The sequence below is a fragment of the Parasteatoda tepidariorum genome, chromosome 10 (assembly GCF_982258835.1).
Source record: "Parasteatoda tepidariorum strain Cologne lab strain chromosome 10, Ptep-v5.0, whole genome shotgun sequence".
Lineage (NCBI taxonomy): Eukaryota > Metazoa > Arthropoda > Arachnida > Araneae > Theridiidae > Parasteatoda > Parasteatoda tepidariorum.
Window position 1 is genome coordinate 18,063,549 of NC_141764.1, and position 18,342 is coordinate 18,081,890.

At 30.2% G+C, this 18,342-nt stretch overlaps 1 protein-coding gene and 1 long non-coding RNA gene across 3 annotated transcripts in view; one reads left to right on the forward strand and one right to left on the reverse strand.

The window, feature by feature from the left end:
- The window catches only part of stan (Protocadherin-like wing polarity protein stan), a 420,791-nt gene that overhangs the window by 216,600 nt on the left and 185,849 nt on the right, over positions 1 to 18,342 (forward strand). The gene's annotated exons all lie outside the window — the stretch shown is intronic.
- On the reverse strand, positions 8,259 to 11,265 carry LOC147802190 (uncharacterized). Its single transcript, XR_015429604.1, has 2 exons — positions 11,125 to 11,265; positions 8,259 to 8,658 (listed from the first exon to the last, which is right to left on the reverse strand). It is a non-coding gene; the product is annotated as an uncharacterized LOC147802190 (long non-coding RNA).

The window sequence follows — 18,342 nt, forward strand, 5'->3', positions numbered from 1 at the left end:
TTTAATTTGCAAGCGTAATTGCTTTTTTTTTAAAAATTTTTTGGAAAAAATGAATGTTGCAAACATAGTACAAGAGCCGCGATGGCTCAGGGGATAGAGCCAGAGATGACAACTGCTCCGGACACGCCAAAAGTGGGTAACTTAAAAAACGGTAAATAACTGCAAAGTAAATTTCGCAAATATTAGACTATTTATGCTTGCTTTTTTAAAGGTAGCATGACATAATTACTATAAAGTGGTGCATTATATAAGCCTGCGAATTATTTAGAAATAGTGGTGGTTAAAAATATAGCAAATTGAATTTATTAAACAGAGAATCACAATTGATAAACTACCACTTAAAAATATATATTTGTTGTTCGGAGCAAGTTGGCATCTCTGTAGAGCGTTCGCCTTCTAATGAGGTGAACCGGGTTCGAATCCCGACAATGGCTGGTTGATACGAATCCCGCATCCGGCTTGCACCGATCACAGTGCTAACGTGAAATATCCTCAGCAGTAGACGGATCATGGGTTAGAGTCCCCTTGCCGTCAGGCTAACCGTGGGAGGTTCTCGTGGTCTCCCTCTCCATGTAACGCAAATATTGGTTAGTTCCATCAAAGTCTTAGACGAAAGCAAATTTCTCCCAATACTTCATCCAGGAGTTCTCTTGTCTTCTGGATTGGGTTCAAAATTACAAGGCTTCGTAGTTGAACATCAGTAGTCGTAAATCCAAAAATTAGATTTGCTGTTCAATAACGGTTGTAAAAATAAATAATAATAATTAAAAATTTTAAAAAATATATTAAAAAACACAGTACAAAAATTCCGCCTAATACAATATCAATCTGATATATAAATTAAATAATGAAAAACAAAGTTAAACACTCTGACAACAGCCCGATTTTACCCAGGAGAGTCAGGGATGTTAAGGTCCCACAATTTCGTAATCAACGGCATGATTTTGGCAAAGTGGTTAGCATTTCGCACAAGCCATCTTTATTCCGAGTCAAGCTGGTACTCATTGACCTGAAGTTGGGTGGACTTCAAGCCTCCACCGAGGATCGAATCCTAGTTCTTGTCAATGACAGTTCGTAACAGTTCAGTTCATTAGCCATTGAACCAGCTCGTTCGAAATTTTATTGTTCTTCATATCTTACTTGAAATAAAATTGTAATTTATAATATAATTTTATAATGTATATGGTCTAAATGAAAATTCAGCTCTACTGCCGAAGTCACTTATTAAGGCGTATTGCAATGAGCCTTGCTGGCGAATTGCAAAGTGATGTCAGAAGTTCGCAAGAAGTAGAATTTTCCATCTAGATTATGACTGTTAAACGTCAATGTTTTGCAAAGAGTTGGAGTTTCTAATTAACTTACATTATGCTGTTCTAGATTCAGGAGTATAATGTCGGTCAAATATGCTGTAACCGTAATCTGATAAGTTGAATCATGTTATAGAACCTTCCAAATTACATAATATTATAGAGTTCAACGTGAAGAAAGATAAAGTTCAATTTATATGCTTCGTGTTATGTTTGTCGTGTTCAAGTTTGAACGGTATGAAATTTAATGTTGACACAACTTTCCCGCTTCGAATAAATAAGATTCTTTTTTAATATTATAAGATTATTTTCATTGATTTAGGTTGTTAAACTAGCGAATATTTTCAAGATCATTTTAATTTCAATAATATATTTAGCACAAACGGAATTAAAAATTGAGTTTAAAAGTTTTTTTTGTTGCATGTGAAAGGAAAATTTATTAAGAGATTCAGTGAGCATATAACAGAAATTAAATTGTCAAGTCTGGATATTAAACACATTACTGATCCTCAAGATGAAATGCCATGCCAAAAGTGGAGATTTAAATTAAATAAGTGAAATTTTTTTAAAATTGAGAACAACATAAATTCTCTTCCAAAGAAAAAAATGTACAGTCATTTTCTCTTGGACAAATAACATGAATTTTATAAATCTCATAGGTCAACATATGTTACAAAACTAAGTAAATAACTAAAAAGTTCAGTAAATACCCTGAAAGTTATAAAAAAAGGATAGTGGAGAAAACGAACATAATTTTTAAAAAAATGTCAATACTGTAAAATAAAAGGAGCGAAAAATTAGTTCCAAGCATGCATTTGTTTACATAATAGAGTATAGTTCAGGGATGGTTCAGAGAAAAAACGACAGAAAAGTGACTTATGTTCTCCCCGGCAATAGTTTTCTGCTGCTCACATATCACACCAACCACTGTGTTGATGTAAAATTCTCCATTGATAAATATATTATATATGTGTCGATTTCCTTCTGCAGTTGGGTTAACCATGTGAGGTTTTTTTCCTCTTAACTCTCCATGGAATTAACATGCGGGTTAATTTCATTCGAAAATACTTCCGTGCTTGATAGTGCGTGCTTGATAGAAAAATTATTTTATCTTATGAATTTAACACTAAATATTGAATTGAAAACTGCTTACGAATCTCCTATTTTTAAGTTTTGCTAATCTATATTGTATCCATCTACTTAAAATGTTGTTAGTTATGCCATTTGCCAATACCAGCAAGCCTGCTTGAAATCGAGTGAATTTTTAAGGCAAAGGGTGATTTCTTGATTTAACAGTGGCGTCATCTATAGCCAAGAATGCGACATTAGCCACAAATACGTCACGACCGAATCATACTACATTCATTCATCCACAGATTGCAGTTTTGACCTGAATCCGTGAATGATCAGTCTTAAATTCAGTATCCCAAGAGGTATTGATTTGTTATGGAAACTTGGAGGACTTTGTGATCGCCGACAGATTTAACGTGGACCAATCACCATTCATAACACTGGGATTCTTCGATCGGTGGGATTTTAGCTCACGTCGTCACAAACACTAGCCCCACGTCCTATTAACCAGACTATCCCAGCCTTTTCTACTTAAAGTTTTATAAAGAATACACTTTGATGTATTTTTCTAAACAAAAATATTTCTAAAATTTAAATTAAGAAGAAGGATATAATATATATTATATATTTTTTTAAAGGAATGAAAAGCAATTTTCTGAAAGTGAATCCCAGATCCCATCAAGAATCCTCGTATCATAACCCAAAACATAATGGGGTTTTCTAATTTCGAAAGAACTTCCGTAACATGCACCCCATGTCTAATCATAAGGAAGGCATAAATTGCATTTAGGCGAAAAATCCTTTTTGTGTTCGAAGCTCCCTAGCAAACGATAAAACTCTTTATTCTCAGTAAAAGACCCGCAGAACGCTATCTGTTACGAGAAAAGATGCTTTATAGGGGGTGCGTAAGGATCCAGATTAGTTTTATGTGTTCTTCCCGATTGAACAAAGCATTCGCGTGATTCGTCGGGTCCTAAGACGTGCCCATTAGGGAAAATGGTTGTTTAAGTCACGGGACTTAGTATTGTAGTCCTCCACGGGATTTAGCTAATCGATTTCTGCTGAAGCCCGATAGAATGTTAAGATTTATGTCCGGCCCTCTATTTAATGTTACTACGGTGGATGGACCTGAATTGATATTGCTTCTTTCACTTTGTAATATTAAATGTTGCTTATGATTTGCTAAGATATCTTTCTTAATTGCAGTATATTTAAGTGCTTTTAGGAAGTTTCTAGCTGCTTTGGTTTTTAAATGTTAAAGTCCTGATTTAACTATATCACCGCACGCTAATGAATTAGAATTCTGTCGCGTAATTAGTTAATCTGACGATAAATAAGTACTATTAATGCGCATTCAGCGAGTCCTAATTATTAGAAAGCTTAAATTCCGAGCGCGAGCACAATGCTCATTAGTAATATTGGCTGCTGTTACGTTAACTGTACACGATGGTTAAAAGATAAGTGTGTTTCTCTTATGTATATTCAAAAAACTTATCCGTCTGATTGTTGTACCCTTATTATTTTACAAATGTATAATAATAATAATTCTTTTACATCTGTATATATTGTACATGTGCGTAATAATAATTATTATTTGAATCCATTATTATTATACAACGACAACACAGATAATTTTGTCATAATATAATTCATAAAAATAACCAAGATGTGGCATTTAATATAAATTATTAAATGCCGCCTGTTAAGCTGTTTTTTGAAAACTTCGTCGTCACACGAAGAAAAAAATGCTTTTTTTTTGTGAATAATATTCTGTTTTAATATCTGCTGTGAATATTCGACATTTATTCATGACTGTTAGGTAAAGTTTGCCTATCCATTAGCTCTTTCATGATAATTCTGAAAAGGGAGTAAAATGTCAATGCAAAGAAGAGCAACAATTTTCTGAAAAGGAAAAACAACTGGATCCAGTTTGTTGCTACTTACAACGTTACACCGTAGCATTATCTGGCCTCATAAAAATTTGCAAAAGACGAGGCTTAGTTATCGAGTTCGATGATATTCATCTAGGAAGGGGAAAGAGAAAGAAATCTCGCCACATTGTCATTTTTTTTTTTCCTTAAAAAAAAGTTTTATCTAACTTTACATGATTTTTCGAATCGCTTTCTATAAGGAACAGGAAAAAAAATCTACAGTTTAAGTGCTTTACACTTGAACCAAAGCTTTAATTTTAAACTATCTATGCCTTTCTCACCGTGAAGAATTATCTGGGCTCTACACTCTAAAAACTGTACCGCTGATTTCAGAGGCACATTTGGATCGTTTGTGCCTCTGAATTTTAAGGGCACAACGTGCCTTTAAAAATGAAAGGCACAATGAACCTCTGATTTCAGAGGCAAAATCAGATGTACCTCTTAGCTTGAAAAGTACATTGTACCTTAGATTTTGCTTTTATGAACCACTCATTGAAATAAGCATTTAGTGGTACCAAAACCTGTTATTTACCAGATTTGAACACACTTTTTTTTTTACCTATTTGTAATTTGCTTGCACTTCATATAAAAAGGGGTTTACACTATTACCAAGATATTAATTATAATAATTCTTAATGAAAAATATTTCTGAATTCTTTGAATATTGGCCACTTGAGGTGATCATCTCAAGGGATTCCATCTAAGGCTTTTTCATAGGCAATTATAAAATATGTAAATTTACACAATTTCTTTAATTATGTAGCGTTTAATGATACTTCAACAATTTCAATGATGTTTTTCTAATCAGATATAGGTATAAAAAAATAATACTTATTTCTGTTTATTCCAAGTCAATATAATTCATGGATTTTTTTCCAAAAAGTTATCCTCAAAATGGAAATTTCTTATAAATTTAGATATTTTTTAAATATTTAGAGATTTAATAAAATAGCTTTATAAGAATCAAAATTAAACACTAAATATCATGAAATCTAATATCTTTTATTTTCACACATAAAGAACAATATTACATAATTTAGTAACAGTTGCACACAAATATGGAAAAATATAGAACTTTCACAATATTTTAAAATTATAGATGTAGATTTTGAACAATTTGTATGTTTTATAACATCAAATATGTTTAATCAAATGACTTTACAAGTGTAAAATCAAAGATTTCTTTCTATTGAAATGAATTTTTTTTTAAAAGCCTGATTTTGGCGAAGCATATTAACCCATTAGGCGCCATCATTCCCATTTTGGGAACATTAGCTTTCAATTTTTTTAGAACTAACCCAAGTTCGTGATTTTTTTGATTTTTTTTAAAAAAATCAGATTTTTTTGATTTAAATCAGATTTTTTTGATTTTTATTCAAATACACTGTAAGAACTTTAATTTATGATTAAAAAAACTTTATAAATGCTTAATCAAAATTAATAATAAAACTATATTATAACAATATTTAGAACAATATTTTAACTTACTAAAATAATTTTTCATTATAATACATAGCTTTGAATGCATAGCAACCATTTTGAAACAAATGCATGATTGAAATTTAAGGACTAGTTCAAATAGAAAATTTAAAGAATACTTTAGTAGTCTGTCTAGGTTTTTCAAAGATAACTATTTTGTGAAAATGTAGACATAATTTTTGAAAATTAAAAATTTGGATTTATCTTTTCTTACGAGACAAAAATAAAATGTTGAGAAAAAAGTATTTTGTGGAATTGTTCTACCGTTTTTCCTAAAGTTGTGTAGGTACCGGTAAACGGTAGTAAATTTCACTTGGACAGACCCCTGTACTTTAACTATTCAAACAGAGTTTCAATTAGCAAACCATAATCTTAATTTAAAATTTCCTTTTTTTTCCGTTTGATTTTTAAAATGACAAAATAAATGTAACAGATTGTGTTTATAAATGTAGTCATTCATCAAAAAATAAATATTTAATCTATATATTTTTATATTAAAATATTCACTTTTAATTCTATATCAAAATAGATACGTTAAGCTAAAAATATTTTTTTTTAAAAAATCTATGTACTCATAGGAATTTTTTTCCACAAAATTTCGTTATAGAAAATCAGATGTCAAAGATACTGTAAACATATTATGAGCAAAAATACCAGTTAATAACCCTACTGTTTCAAATAGAGTTTGAAAGGGAAGAATGACACTATATCAGGAAAAAAATATCTGAATTTATTGGCCTTTTTCTTTTCTTTCTATTTTTGGCAAATTGGGTATTTTCTTTTTAATATGCTTTTGAAAAAGCTTCAAAAATATACATTTTCCACCAATAAATATAATGTAGATTTTAATTCCATGCTTTTTCTTTCAAACGGTAGAATTTTAATTAACAATATTTACATTATTTTTTGAAAAAATTCATGTTTAATAATTACTTTCTACAGTTATGCAAGTCTATATTAAGACAGCATTAAATGTTTACTTTAATCTGTGCTTTCAATCTCAAGAATCAAAAGACTTTTAAAATTGTAATTTTCAATATGTTGGAATTTAACACACACCAAGAAAGAAAGTAATTTCGTTAACTAAAATTAATTAATGCAACAATTTATTTAAAATAAATTTTGAAACTAAGAAAAGAAAATAATAAAAGTATCAATAATTTAAAACACTGTTTTTTAACTTTTATAATCAATATATATAAAAAAAAATTAGTTGATTTAAATCAATGATTTTTTTAAAAAAATCATTTGATTTAAATCTTTAAATCAATGATTTTTTTAAAAAAATCATTTGATTTAAATCATGATTTAAATCGTGATTTAAATCAAGCTGATTTAAATCAACAAACCCTGGAACTAACTGCACTTAATATTATTTAATTGACAATTTTATTTGAGCTCTGAATATATGAAAAGCATTTTGCAATTTTTTTTGAAAGCTTGTTTCAGAATTTTTATTTTTTATAGTATTTTAAAAATCGTGAAATTCCGCATTTTTATCCCCAATCATTAAACATGCATTTGTTTTATAAATATTATTAAAATAAAAATTATTTTAACTTAAACTTGATTACAACAATCTAATGTACAAAATAAAACTAATCCATAGAGAAAATGTACAATGGCTAGTTTACAATTGAAGAAAAAAGACCTTGTTCCCTTTTGGGGGAAAGTATTGGCGAAAGCTGTTTTCAAACGAAAAACAAGATGCAGATTATTTTAGCAGAAAAATATTTTTTCATGACAATAATATATGCACTAACTTAATAACGCAGAACATAGCGTCGTTTCAGGTTTATCTTTATATTACTACACTAATCTAATACGTTGCCAAAAATAAACCTCAATCTATGTTTATTTCCTCCCCTCAAACACGATAAAACATCTGCATTTTTCAATCTCTTCCCCATTCATTGCACGTTTACTCCTCCCCAACAGCAAAATGACTCTAAATTTCTATTTGCATTTTTATAAAATAATTAATTTATAATAAATTTGTATTATGTTTAAAAGTTTCCTACAGAAAAAATCTATCATAAAAAATTTCTAACATTTTCCTTTGGCTAAGAATTTTAAAATCTGGCAAATAATTTGAAATACTTAGTATAGGCTATGTATATATATATATATATATATATATAGTAATATCATAATTAAAGGTCAATAAAGAAAAAGTGCTGGTAAAAAAAGAAAACACAACACTGGAAGCAAAATTATAATGGCAAACATACTTAATACAATGAGTAATTTAACCAGTGAGAATAGCCTAAACCAAATTTACAAAAATTGCAGTTTAAAATAAAACAAAATTAAAAAAAATTAGCACTATAATGAGAAAATAAAATATCATAGTAAAAGGTGATAACATATAGATAAATTTGCTTTACAGAGTGGAACAACTGTAAGTCAATTTTACTTGGGGATGGTAAGATTCGTTTAATGCAGACTCTTATAAAAAAAAGTCCACATGTTTCGCAGAGAACTTTTATTAAAACATTTTCCAAATTTTGAAAAAAATCAAATGACACACATTTTTCTTTCTTTTAGTTTTCACTAGTTATTAATACAGAATCACAATAATTCGGAGAAATAGCAACGGACATTTAAAGGTTGTATCCGGAAGAAAAAATGCTCAAGTTAAACACTTTGCTGGGGGAGGTACATGGGCAAAGCATTTGCAGAGGAGGCCTGATCAAATCCTTCCCACAGCATCCACATTATTTATAGTTTAGCATTGACCACAGTGCTGATGTAAAATATCCTCAGAGGTAGTTGGATCATGGGTTTGAGTCCCCTGGACGCCAGACTAACTGTAGCAGGCTTAGTGGTTTTCCTCTCCATGTAAGTGTTTTATCATGCATTCAGCTCGGCTAGAACATTTAAAACAGGACTTATCAATGTAAGAGTATTTTATTTGAATAAGTAGTTAAAAGTTTCTATCACAATGTACACAAATACATTCATGAAGATTTTATTACATTAAGAATAGGTTTAGCTAAAATAATTTTTATATATAATATTATTGAACTAATTTAACACGTTGAATGCCATAGGGGTCACCGGTGACTGGTGCTGAGTTTTTTCGTAGCGCCACTGGGGTCACCGATGAACGGCGAAACCTCGATTATTCGAAACACATAATTCGAACAAATTTTTAATGCTCTAATTTTTTTTATATTATTATTATTACTAAAATGAATATACTGAATATACTGAAAAAATCATTTTGGCCAGACGGGCAAGCCATGAAAATTAGTGTGGCATTCAACATGTTAAAGAAAAAAAAAAGTGTAAATCTATCTAAGCTTAAATACATAAGAAAGTGCAAGGATTGTTTTTAACACAAAACAAAATTGGAGTCAACAAAGAAAATTCAAATGTAAATCGAAAAGTAATTATTTATAAAAATAATTATTATTTATAAAAATATTTAACAATTAAAAACCTTTTTTTGCATTTACTGGAACACAGTCAAGACAAAGTAACAGCAAAAAAAAAAACTATTAATCATTTAGTTATACTAATAATATAAATTTAGATTACACAAACATTAAATTGCCTTTCAGATAGCAAAAAAAAAAAAAAAAAAACAATTTCACTGCATCAAGTTTATACACATATCAATCCTTACAATCAATATATTTTCTTTCTAAATATTATCAAAATTGCTTCGCTTCATATTTTTTTTTACTACAGTTCAGGAAAAGCATTAGTTATAGATTAAAAAAAGTTTTTTGATAATGTTATTCTAAGTAACACAGGTAAGGTAGCAATAACAATAAAAAATAAAAAAAAGTTTCTTAAAAATTATTATCACTGATGCTGAATTAGAAAGTTTTACTAGGTAGCTTTTCGTAGCAAGAAAACATGGAGTATAAAGTGTTGAGCATTGAATATGAAGTACCAAATATTTTTTTAATAAATTATTCAGTATATATCGATAAAGCATTAAGAATTTATCTTGGAAAATGCCAGTGACACAACAGCGATTCTGCATATCTAATCCATTTGTGATCCAATGAATGTTATGCAAATAATTTTTTTATTTTTTATATATAGTTATTGATATCAAAATTATGTAAATTAAACTGCTCTAGTTAACAATACTTTAATATTTTTTAAAAAGTTCAAGCTGTTAAGTACTTGGCATTATATTATTTTAAACAAAGAGCAAGGTCATCACCGCCCATCACTCAACCATGACCAAAAATCCTATTTCTAGGGCTTTACTTTTTAACGGCCATGGTTAAAATGCCATGTAATTTTGATACTGGTCAGATAAAGTGGACTCCGCTTGAGCTAGCTCGTTTGAATCTTCTGCATGATAACCAATGAGAGAACTTTCACTTGTGGCATAATTTATATGCAAAGTATACACACCAGTTGTTTTATACATTGCCAGGATCTAACTCATTACCCTAGTTCTCTAATAAGCAGTGTGAAAGATAATTTAACCAGCTGTGCCACAAGAGCACCCTGGAGCAAGCTATTAATCCTTTTTAAAAATCAAATAAATTAAATTTCAATTTGAAATGCTAAAATTTTTAAAACGAATTTCACAGTCATAAATAATTATATATCCTATGTTATCTATTTTGAGTCATAAATTCAAAACTAAAATTTGAAATTATACACTGAAAGCTGTGATGTTAGAATAAAACATTTTTAAACATTAGTACTTTTTCAAAAAAAATAATAACTAATTAAAAATTTATAAATCATTAGAAGATTGCCTTTTTCTCCCATGCTTACACCATATGTAAAATATAAATAAAGCATAATCTTATTTTTTTCTTCAGGTTTATATCAATTGTAAGTTTAGTAACAGTTTGAAATAATTATAATTAGATATCAATGTCAATTGTTTTCTAAAATAGCTAATGATTGAAAGTATACTTTTCATAATTATAATAAAAATTCGAAAACATTCTTCGTTGTTTTTTAAATTATTCAATCATTCTGTGAGAGAATTTCTGTGATAGCTCTCGAATGTAAACTAAGATAAACAAAAAAGCAAATTGGTATTTCAAATAAAAATGATTTCTTATTCATAGCAATCGCCACATTGAAAACCTCATACAAAATTATAATCAAACACTACAGAACAAATATAGGGCACTTTAAAAACATTCCTCTTAATATTATAATGATAAAACATAAATAATACAACTACAACAGAAATGTAAACATAACTAGGGTTAGCTCTCTCGCTTAAACATTTTTATAAGATTTGTAGCATTAATAATTCACTAATAAAAATTGAAATGTATTAATAAAAAAGATGCCGTCGTTACTTAGGAATTAATATAAAAATAAGATACAAGTATTAAACTTACCAAATTCAAGCATTTTTATAACATCAATAGAGCACATTTGTAGAAAACTTCTTCCATCGGTAGCGTGGATGCGAGGGGACAGAAAACGTATTTCGTCATAAAATTTTTCACTGATGTGCGCATGCGCTTGTTCTCCGTTACATGATCGTACCGAAGAAAAAGAAATGAAGCGAATTTCAGAGGCACGAAAGTCTTTTTGTACCGCGCATTGACTGGCGTTTGCTTTGGTACCTTTAATTTGTTGTGGTGCCTCTCATTTTTAAAGGCACATTAGTTATGTGCCTCTTACGCGAGAAAATACACGGTACATTTAGCCTGTGCCTCTGAAATCAGAGGTACAGTTTTTAGAGTGTAGAATGAACAAATAAATTTAATATTTTAAAAGTTATTAAACTTTTTTAAAAAATCTCGAGCTTGGCGACATTTCTCCACAAGATGAAAAATATCAAAATCTATGCCTTATTCTTATTTTTTTGCAAATTTTTATGCACCCGGATAACACATCATTGGAGTAAGTTTTCTAAATATTAAAAAAATACATTGAAGAGCCATTACATCATGACCACCCTCCATCTATAACAATGGGCTCGCTCAGGTTTTCATGGTTTCTCGCTCAGGAACAATGTTTTCATGGGGCACATTAGGACCCATAATCCTCATAGAACAATCCCTGACGTCTGTAAGCTACTTGAACATAGTTGCAGACCAGGTTCATCCATTCATGGCAACAGTTTTTCCTGCGGGAGATGGTGTTTACCAACAGGATAAGGCACCATGTCATAAGGGTCAAATCGTCATGGATTGGTTCGAGGAACATTCCAGTGACTTTCAAGTCATGTCTTGGCCCCCAAATTCACCTGACCTTAATCCAATAGAGCATTTGTGGTCCTACTTGGAAAACCAAATTCGTGCTGCCACGCTACCCCCTCGCAATGTGAGGGAATTGCAGGACCAGTTGGTGAGCGCTTGGTACCAGATACCTCAGACTACCTATCAGCACCTTGTGGAATCAATGCTGGGTAGCAGGGTAGTCATAATGTAATGGCTCTTCGGTATCGAGGCACTTGCTAAAGATAGGCTGAACTTGACTTAAGAGTCTAGAGTAATTGTTAAAAACTCACAACAGTTATGAAAACAGCATATTATTTGCAGAAAAGCATCATTTCACGCGATAACTGAAACAACCTTAAAAAGTATTCAAGTTGTTGGTCTATTCTAAAGCCTAGATAATTTTTTCCGGCAAAGAAAATTATTGCTTTGTCTCAAACACTTAAACTGTGGCTATTTTATTTAGCGAAATATCTGCGAAAAACACTGTTAAGATATACCAATTCATAATTCGCGTGTAATTTAGCTCTACTAAGCAGAAAAAAAGCAATAAATAATGATTATGCTAACTTGAGTAATTCATACTATTGCCGAAGTTGGAGCCTGAATACAGATGGAAATCCATAAGGGGTGGAATAAGAGGTAGAAATATTTGTAGTTTTCGCATCACGTACCCTCAAAAGACCTATTCGCTTTACCCTCTTACCCCTTTTTTCCCTACTCATATTTCATTCGAATCTTCTCTTACCTTAGAATCGGCGCCTTTTTTTCTATCTATGCACATTTTATGGTTTAAAGTTACGATTCAAAGGTCTGTTGGAACTTCGAGAATCGGCATTCAGGGCACATTCTCTACTATCAGCATATTTTCTCCATTTTTACCTGCACATTCGTTTATTTTTTATTATTCAGATTTCGTTGCTAGATAGATTTTTTTTTCTTCACTATCCGTTGAAGAAGAAATTTTGCTACTTAAATAGCTACTTATTATGTAGAGCACTTCAACTTCGAATAATTTTCTAGCTTTTCGATTTCGTTGAGGTTTTTCTTTTTGTGTTGGCGATCGTAGATTGTTGCCAGTTGCATATTTATAAGAAAATTATTCATTCATGCCATGTTTAACGTGGAATTGAGAAAAATTATAGTGATATTTTTTCAAGGCGAAGGGTATCGTATTTATTTTTCTACATCTTTATGGTTTGTTTGGGAAGTAATTTCTTTGCGAAAATTAAAGCAATAAAACTGAACATAAAATCTGTGGACATAAATATGTGTGTGCATCAGCTATTTCGCTTTTATTACGAAATCTTTTCTGTTGAGTTTTGCAATAACAAATATACCATCAGTTTTATAAAATTTTATACGTTGTCTTTGAATGACTTAGTAACATTTTGCACTTATCTTTGGCAACCCGCCTTATCGCTACCTAATTTTTTTTACGTTTTCGTTTAATGCCTTAGTGACATTTGCACTATCAGGGGTCTGTCCAGACCAAATTTACTACCGCTTAGCGGTACCTTCACAAATTCAACTTTAGGAAAAACGGTAGTTTCACAAATTCAATTTTAGGAAAAACGGTAGTTTCACAAAATACTTTTTCTTAAAATGTCATTTTTGTATCCCTTAAGAAACGATAAATCCATATTTTTGTGTTGATTTTTTAATATAATTTTTAATTTTTTACAAATTACGTCCAAATTTTCACAAAATAGGTACCTGACAGAAAAACCTAGACAGACCCCTGACTATCTTTGTGGTACCCTGGCTGATAGCTAGGGATAGTTATAGCGTGACATTGTTATGCCTGTCTGACAATAAGTGACAAGTGTTATCTCATTAGTTCTATTAACAGTTTACATCGTCATGTTTTTAATTGTTTTTTTTTCGTAACTCATTTTAACTTTCATTGAGCTGTTTGGCTTTCAATCAAAAGCTGATTCCTTAATTAATTATATCATGATTTTTTTATGCTTACTTCTTTCTTTTATTGATCTTAATTTAATAAATATGAGAATCTTGCTGTCAATCTTAGACGAATTGCTAAGCTTTTTTTTGCCAAAATTATTGCTCATAGTGAAATGCATAGATGTATATTATACGGATTTTGGTAAAATATTTGTTAATTTTTTCATTCAATTTGTACCTGATTCTCGCATTTTTTGAGTTGTTTTTTTTTCTTTCTAATCTTAGAAGAATTGCTAGATTTGTTTTGCCGTACTTTCTTTTGTCTATAGTTTTTTCCTATTTTTAATACTCAGGAAACTATTTATCTGCACAATCTTATATAAACTTCAAAGCTTATTCAACCATGAATTCTCTTGTTTAGTTCGTATCTATTCTCATATTCATTCAGAAGTTTCTATCTATCTTCTACAAAATGATGAGTTCATTCCGCCATGCCTTCCACTGCTTAGTTCGTACCTGATTCTCGCATTTAGATCGATCAACCATGTAATAACTGTCAAGGATTATTCTTCTGTGCTTTCTTTTATTTACTTGATATCTGATTCGAAGAAATCCGTTGAGATGCTTAACTGTTAATCATATCCGGATCATCAAACTTCTTTACGTCGTGTTTTCTTTTGATATCACCATAACATTCATTAGCTGTTTACCGCTATCGATGTCCATCCTCTTAGCTCTGTAATTTTGAACCCAACCAAAAGACAAGGGAATTCCTGGATCAAGTATTGAGACAAACTAGCCTTTGTGGAGCTTTTTTTGTGCAATTAGCCTTAATTTTTGTTACATGGAAACCAAAACCTCTTACTGTTAGCCTGACAGAGTGAGTAGTTTTACTCATGATCCTTATACTGCTGAGAATATTCAACGTCAGCATTGTGGTCCGTACCCGGTGGGAACAGAATTCGTCATGACCGGTCATAGCTGATATTAGAACTTCGGTAGTGGTCACACAAAAAGTCTCTCGTTTTTCGAAGGCAGGAGAATCATCGAGGACAGGTCCAAATGTCAAACTGAGCAAGCTTCTCTCGAACGCATCCTGGACTGTTTGGGACTTTCCAGAGAAGACATATATTCATCCCCTGGTCCTCTGGTCCTTAGGGTCAACGGTCTGATGGACCTTGTCTGACTTCGTCAGGCATTTGGAGGATAAGCCACAACAACAACAGCACTTTGGTCACATCATTCGCGCTTCTTATAATATTTTGACTTAGGCTTGAAATGTTAAACGCCCAAATACATAGATTCTAAACATTTTTTGTTTCTTGTCTTCTAGTGTATATATCTGAAATTGATAACTCAACAGCAGGTATGAAATATGTGTGATATTTATTAGTTATTAATACTTTCATGAGATTTAGGAAACAAAAAGTCAGCAAGATAAGGCTCACCAGCTCTTTGTTCCCTCACGTGATTTCTTAAGCTTATTTCTTTAGTTGTCCTCAGTGGATTATTAAATATATCAACTTACCAACTCAATTTATATGTCAACTGGCTTATGAAGGAGGACCGGGACCCAAAAAACATCAAACTATACCGATATTTATTATTATTATTTAAAAAATTACGGACATTAATTATCCTTCTAAAGATGAAAAAAAGGATAATTTTTTTTAATCTTAATTAGAATATTCGGGGTGGTGTAAGATTATTCACCGTGTTAGCAAGTGCAGCTGAAATTAATTAAATTCAAGCATAACAGTTAATAAAAATAGAGCAGAAAGTTTTTTATTTAGCAAATTATTTTTTAATTATTAATTTAATTTTAATCTATTTGACTTATAAAAATACTTGATTTAATGTTTATATCAATGTTTAATCTGTTTCTAATATTTAATTTATTTAAATCTTTTTTATTAATTTTGAATTGTTGATTTCTTGTTCCATAAATTTTAAATTTCAATCCTTCAAATTATTAAAATTGAATCCTAGAACTTGAAGATCCGATCATTAGATCAAAAGTTATTCAGGTCGGTCCGTTTTTATTTCGCACTGTACATTCCGTAGTTTACATTTCAAATTTGGATTACAATAATTTTCGTTCGGTTTGTAAATAATTTGAGCTCGAAACCTGCGCAGATTTTCAAAAAAAGCACTGCTTTTTAATTATTTTTTTTCTTCTGTGTTCTACCGTGAATCATTTATTAGAGGTAACCTGTTATCCAGCGGCCCTCCCTTGCGCGCACCTGCACCAAAGGGCAAATATAGCAATGCGAATTATTCTGAACGTAGTTAAATATATCGTTTTGAACACTTCTTAAGTGCTTCAAAGGCAATGTAGTGTCATCGAAGCAAAGCGGAGAGTGAAAACGATTAAATTGGAAACTTTTGAAAATGGCAACAACAAAAAAATTCTTTACAAAAGGAAGAAAAAAAATTTTTTTTTCAAACATTCCAAATAAAATATTAAAAAAACTCAGTTGCATTGAAAGTGCATTTCTTAAGTATAAAATAATTGCACAGGTGATTTAAAATCGAAATACAAAACATTAATGCTTTTGTGATTTTTAAGTGTCGTTTATTGTAATTATTATCTGGAAATTAATCTCAACCTTAAAGCTCACTTTTAACACTTTCATATTATTCCCGTATTTGGTAAGTGGGTCATTTTGATTACTCTCGACTCAATTGTGCTATAGGGCGTGACGTCATCCGAGATTTTTACTTGTACTCCCCACTTTGAGGGCTTTTGTCTGTAATTCAATAAAAAATTCAATTTTTTCCATCTCAATCCCGACCGCTGTGGGGGAGGGGGACATATCAGATAAACCCACTGAAAATATATATTGCTCACATCTAAGTGGGTGAGTGATTTTGACGATGGGGATGTTGTTTTTCCTCTTTTAAAATGTGTCGCGCATATTTTTCAATCCAAATGAAAGCTTTTTTACACTAAGCATTACTTTTTGCTGTTTAAATTGAAAAACTTTTTAATGTTTTTCCAAAATAATTTCGAATTTAAATTAATGAGAAAAATAATTAATTATAAAATATTAATAATATAATAACAATAATAATATTAATAATTATAATGATAAAAATAAAATTGGTAATTAAAAACTCTTTACCAAAGCAGTTTCAGTTATTTCATTTAATGCAATATACTCTCGATATCTCCAAGTTGAAGGGAAATTTCGAGAATAAAAAAAAAATTTCGAAATAGCGAGTTTTCTAGATTACAAGTTCAGAACTAAATATGTTCTAAAAAGTAGGAAAATATATTCTAAGAAATATTATTCTAAAATGTAGATAAACGAAGCATAAGACTAACTACTAATAAATATGAGGGAAATAATAGTAGACTATAAGTCTAAATGCAAAAATGACAATTTTATTTTTCATAGTAAGACAAAAATAATAATGCATTAAATAGAAAATAATTGGTTTACAATAAACTTACATTTTTATTTTTTCGAAAAAATTCAGTTTGTATTTCGAAAAACAATTTGACGTAACAGGATTTTGAGAAGACATAGGAATTCAAATTAACATTAGGGTTACATATAATACCAAGCACTGAGGGCAAGAAGACCATGATCTTCGGCCAAAAGTCAAAATTACATTAAACTGAAACATGTGTAGGCAGTTTTAATAGCGCCCAAATTAAGTATTCATAATCATTCCAAACATTATAATTTACTTTTTGGATCGACAAGAGTACAATAGTGAAAAATATGTTAATTTTTTTTTAATGTAACTTTTAAATTATATTTCAGAAATATATATAGGAATTTCATCTTACTGTTACATTTTTATCAGAGCAATTAGTCTGAAATTATAGTACAATTTCTCAATTTGTTGGATTAGTTAATACTCTTGACAAACTTATACTTTATATCTTATCATTTGAAATTTTACAATGCTTGAATCACTTTCGAAACTTATCTCCAAAAAATTCCGCGAGGTAATTAGCTAAACTTTTTTTTGTTGTCTTCTTTGTTTCTCCTTTCGAAAAAACCTGCCCAATTTTGCCCATATTGCAAAGGTGGACTAAATATGCCGAAAAACAAAAATTATGTTTTTTTCACGTCTTAGCTTGTAATTAAATCGCGTTATTTTGTAATATTACTTCGGAAATATTATATGTTTTTCATTTTTAATGTAAAATTCCGGAAATTAATATGTTTTCATTGCTATATTTAATTATTTAAACGTATTATAATATTTCTTTTAAATTTTTTCTCACCATATTTCAGCCGCCATTTTTTTTTTTTGGGTATTTCTAGTGTATTTCAAAATTTCAGCTATGAATTCAATTTACCTGCATATAAAAACCCCTAAATAAAACCCCACAAATTTTGAAACAAATTTTATCGAAATACTAATTTTGGCCACGAAACCTTGGATGCGGGCCCACTGTGCCAAGGAGAAAAATAATTTTTTGACTTAACAAGGTTTTCGAGATATCGAGAGTATACTATAATGGAG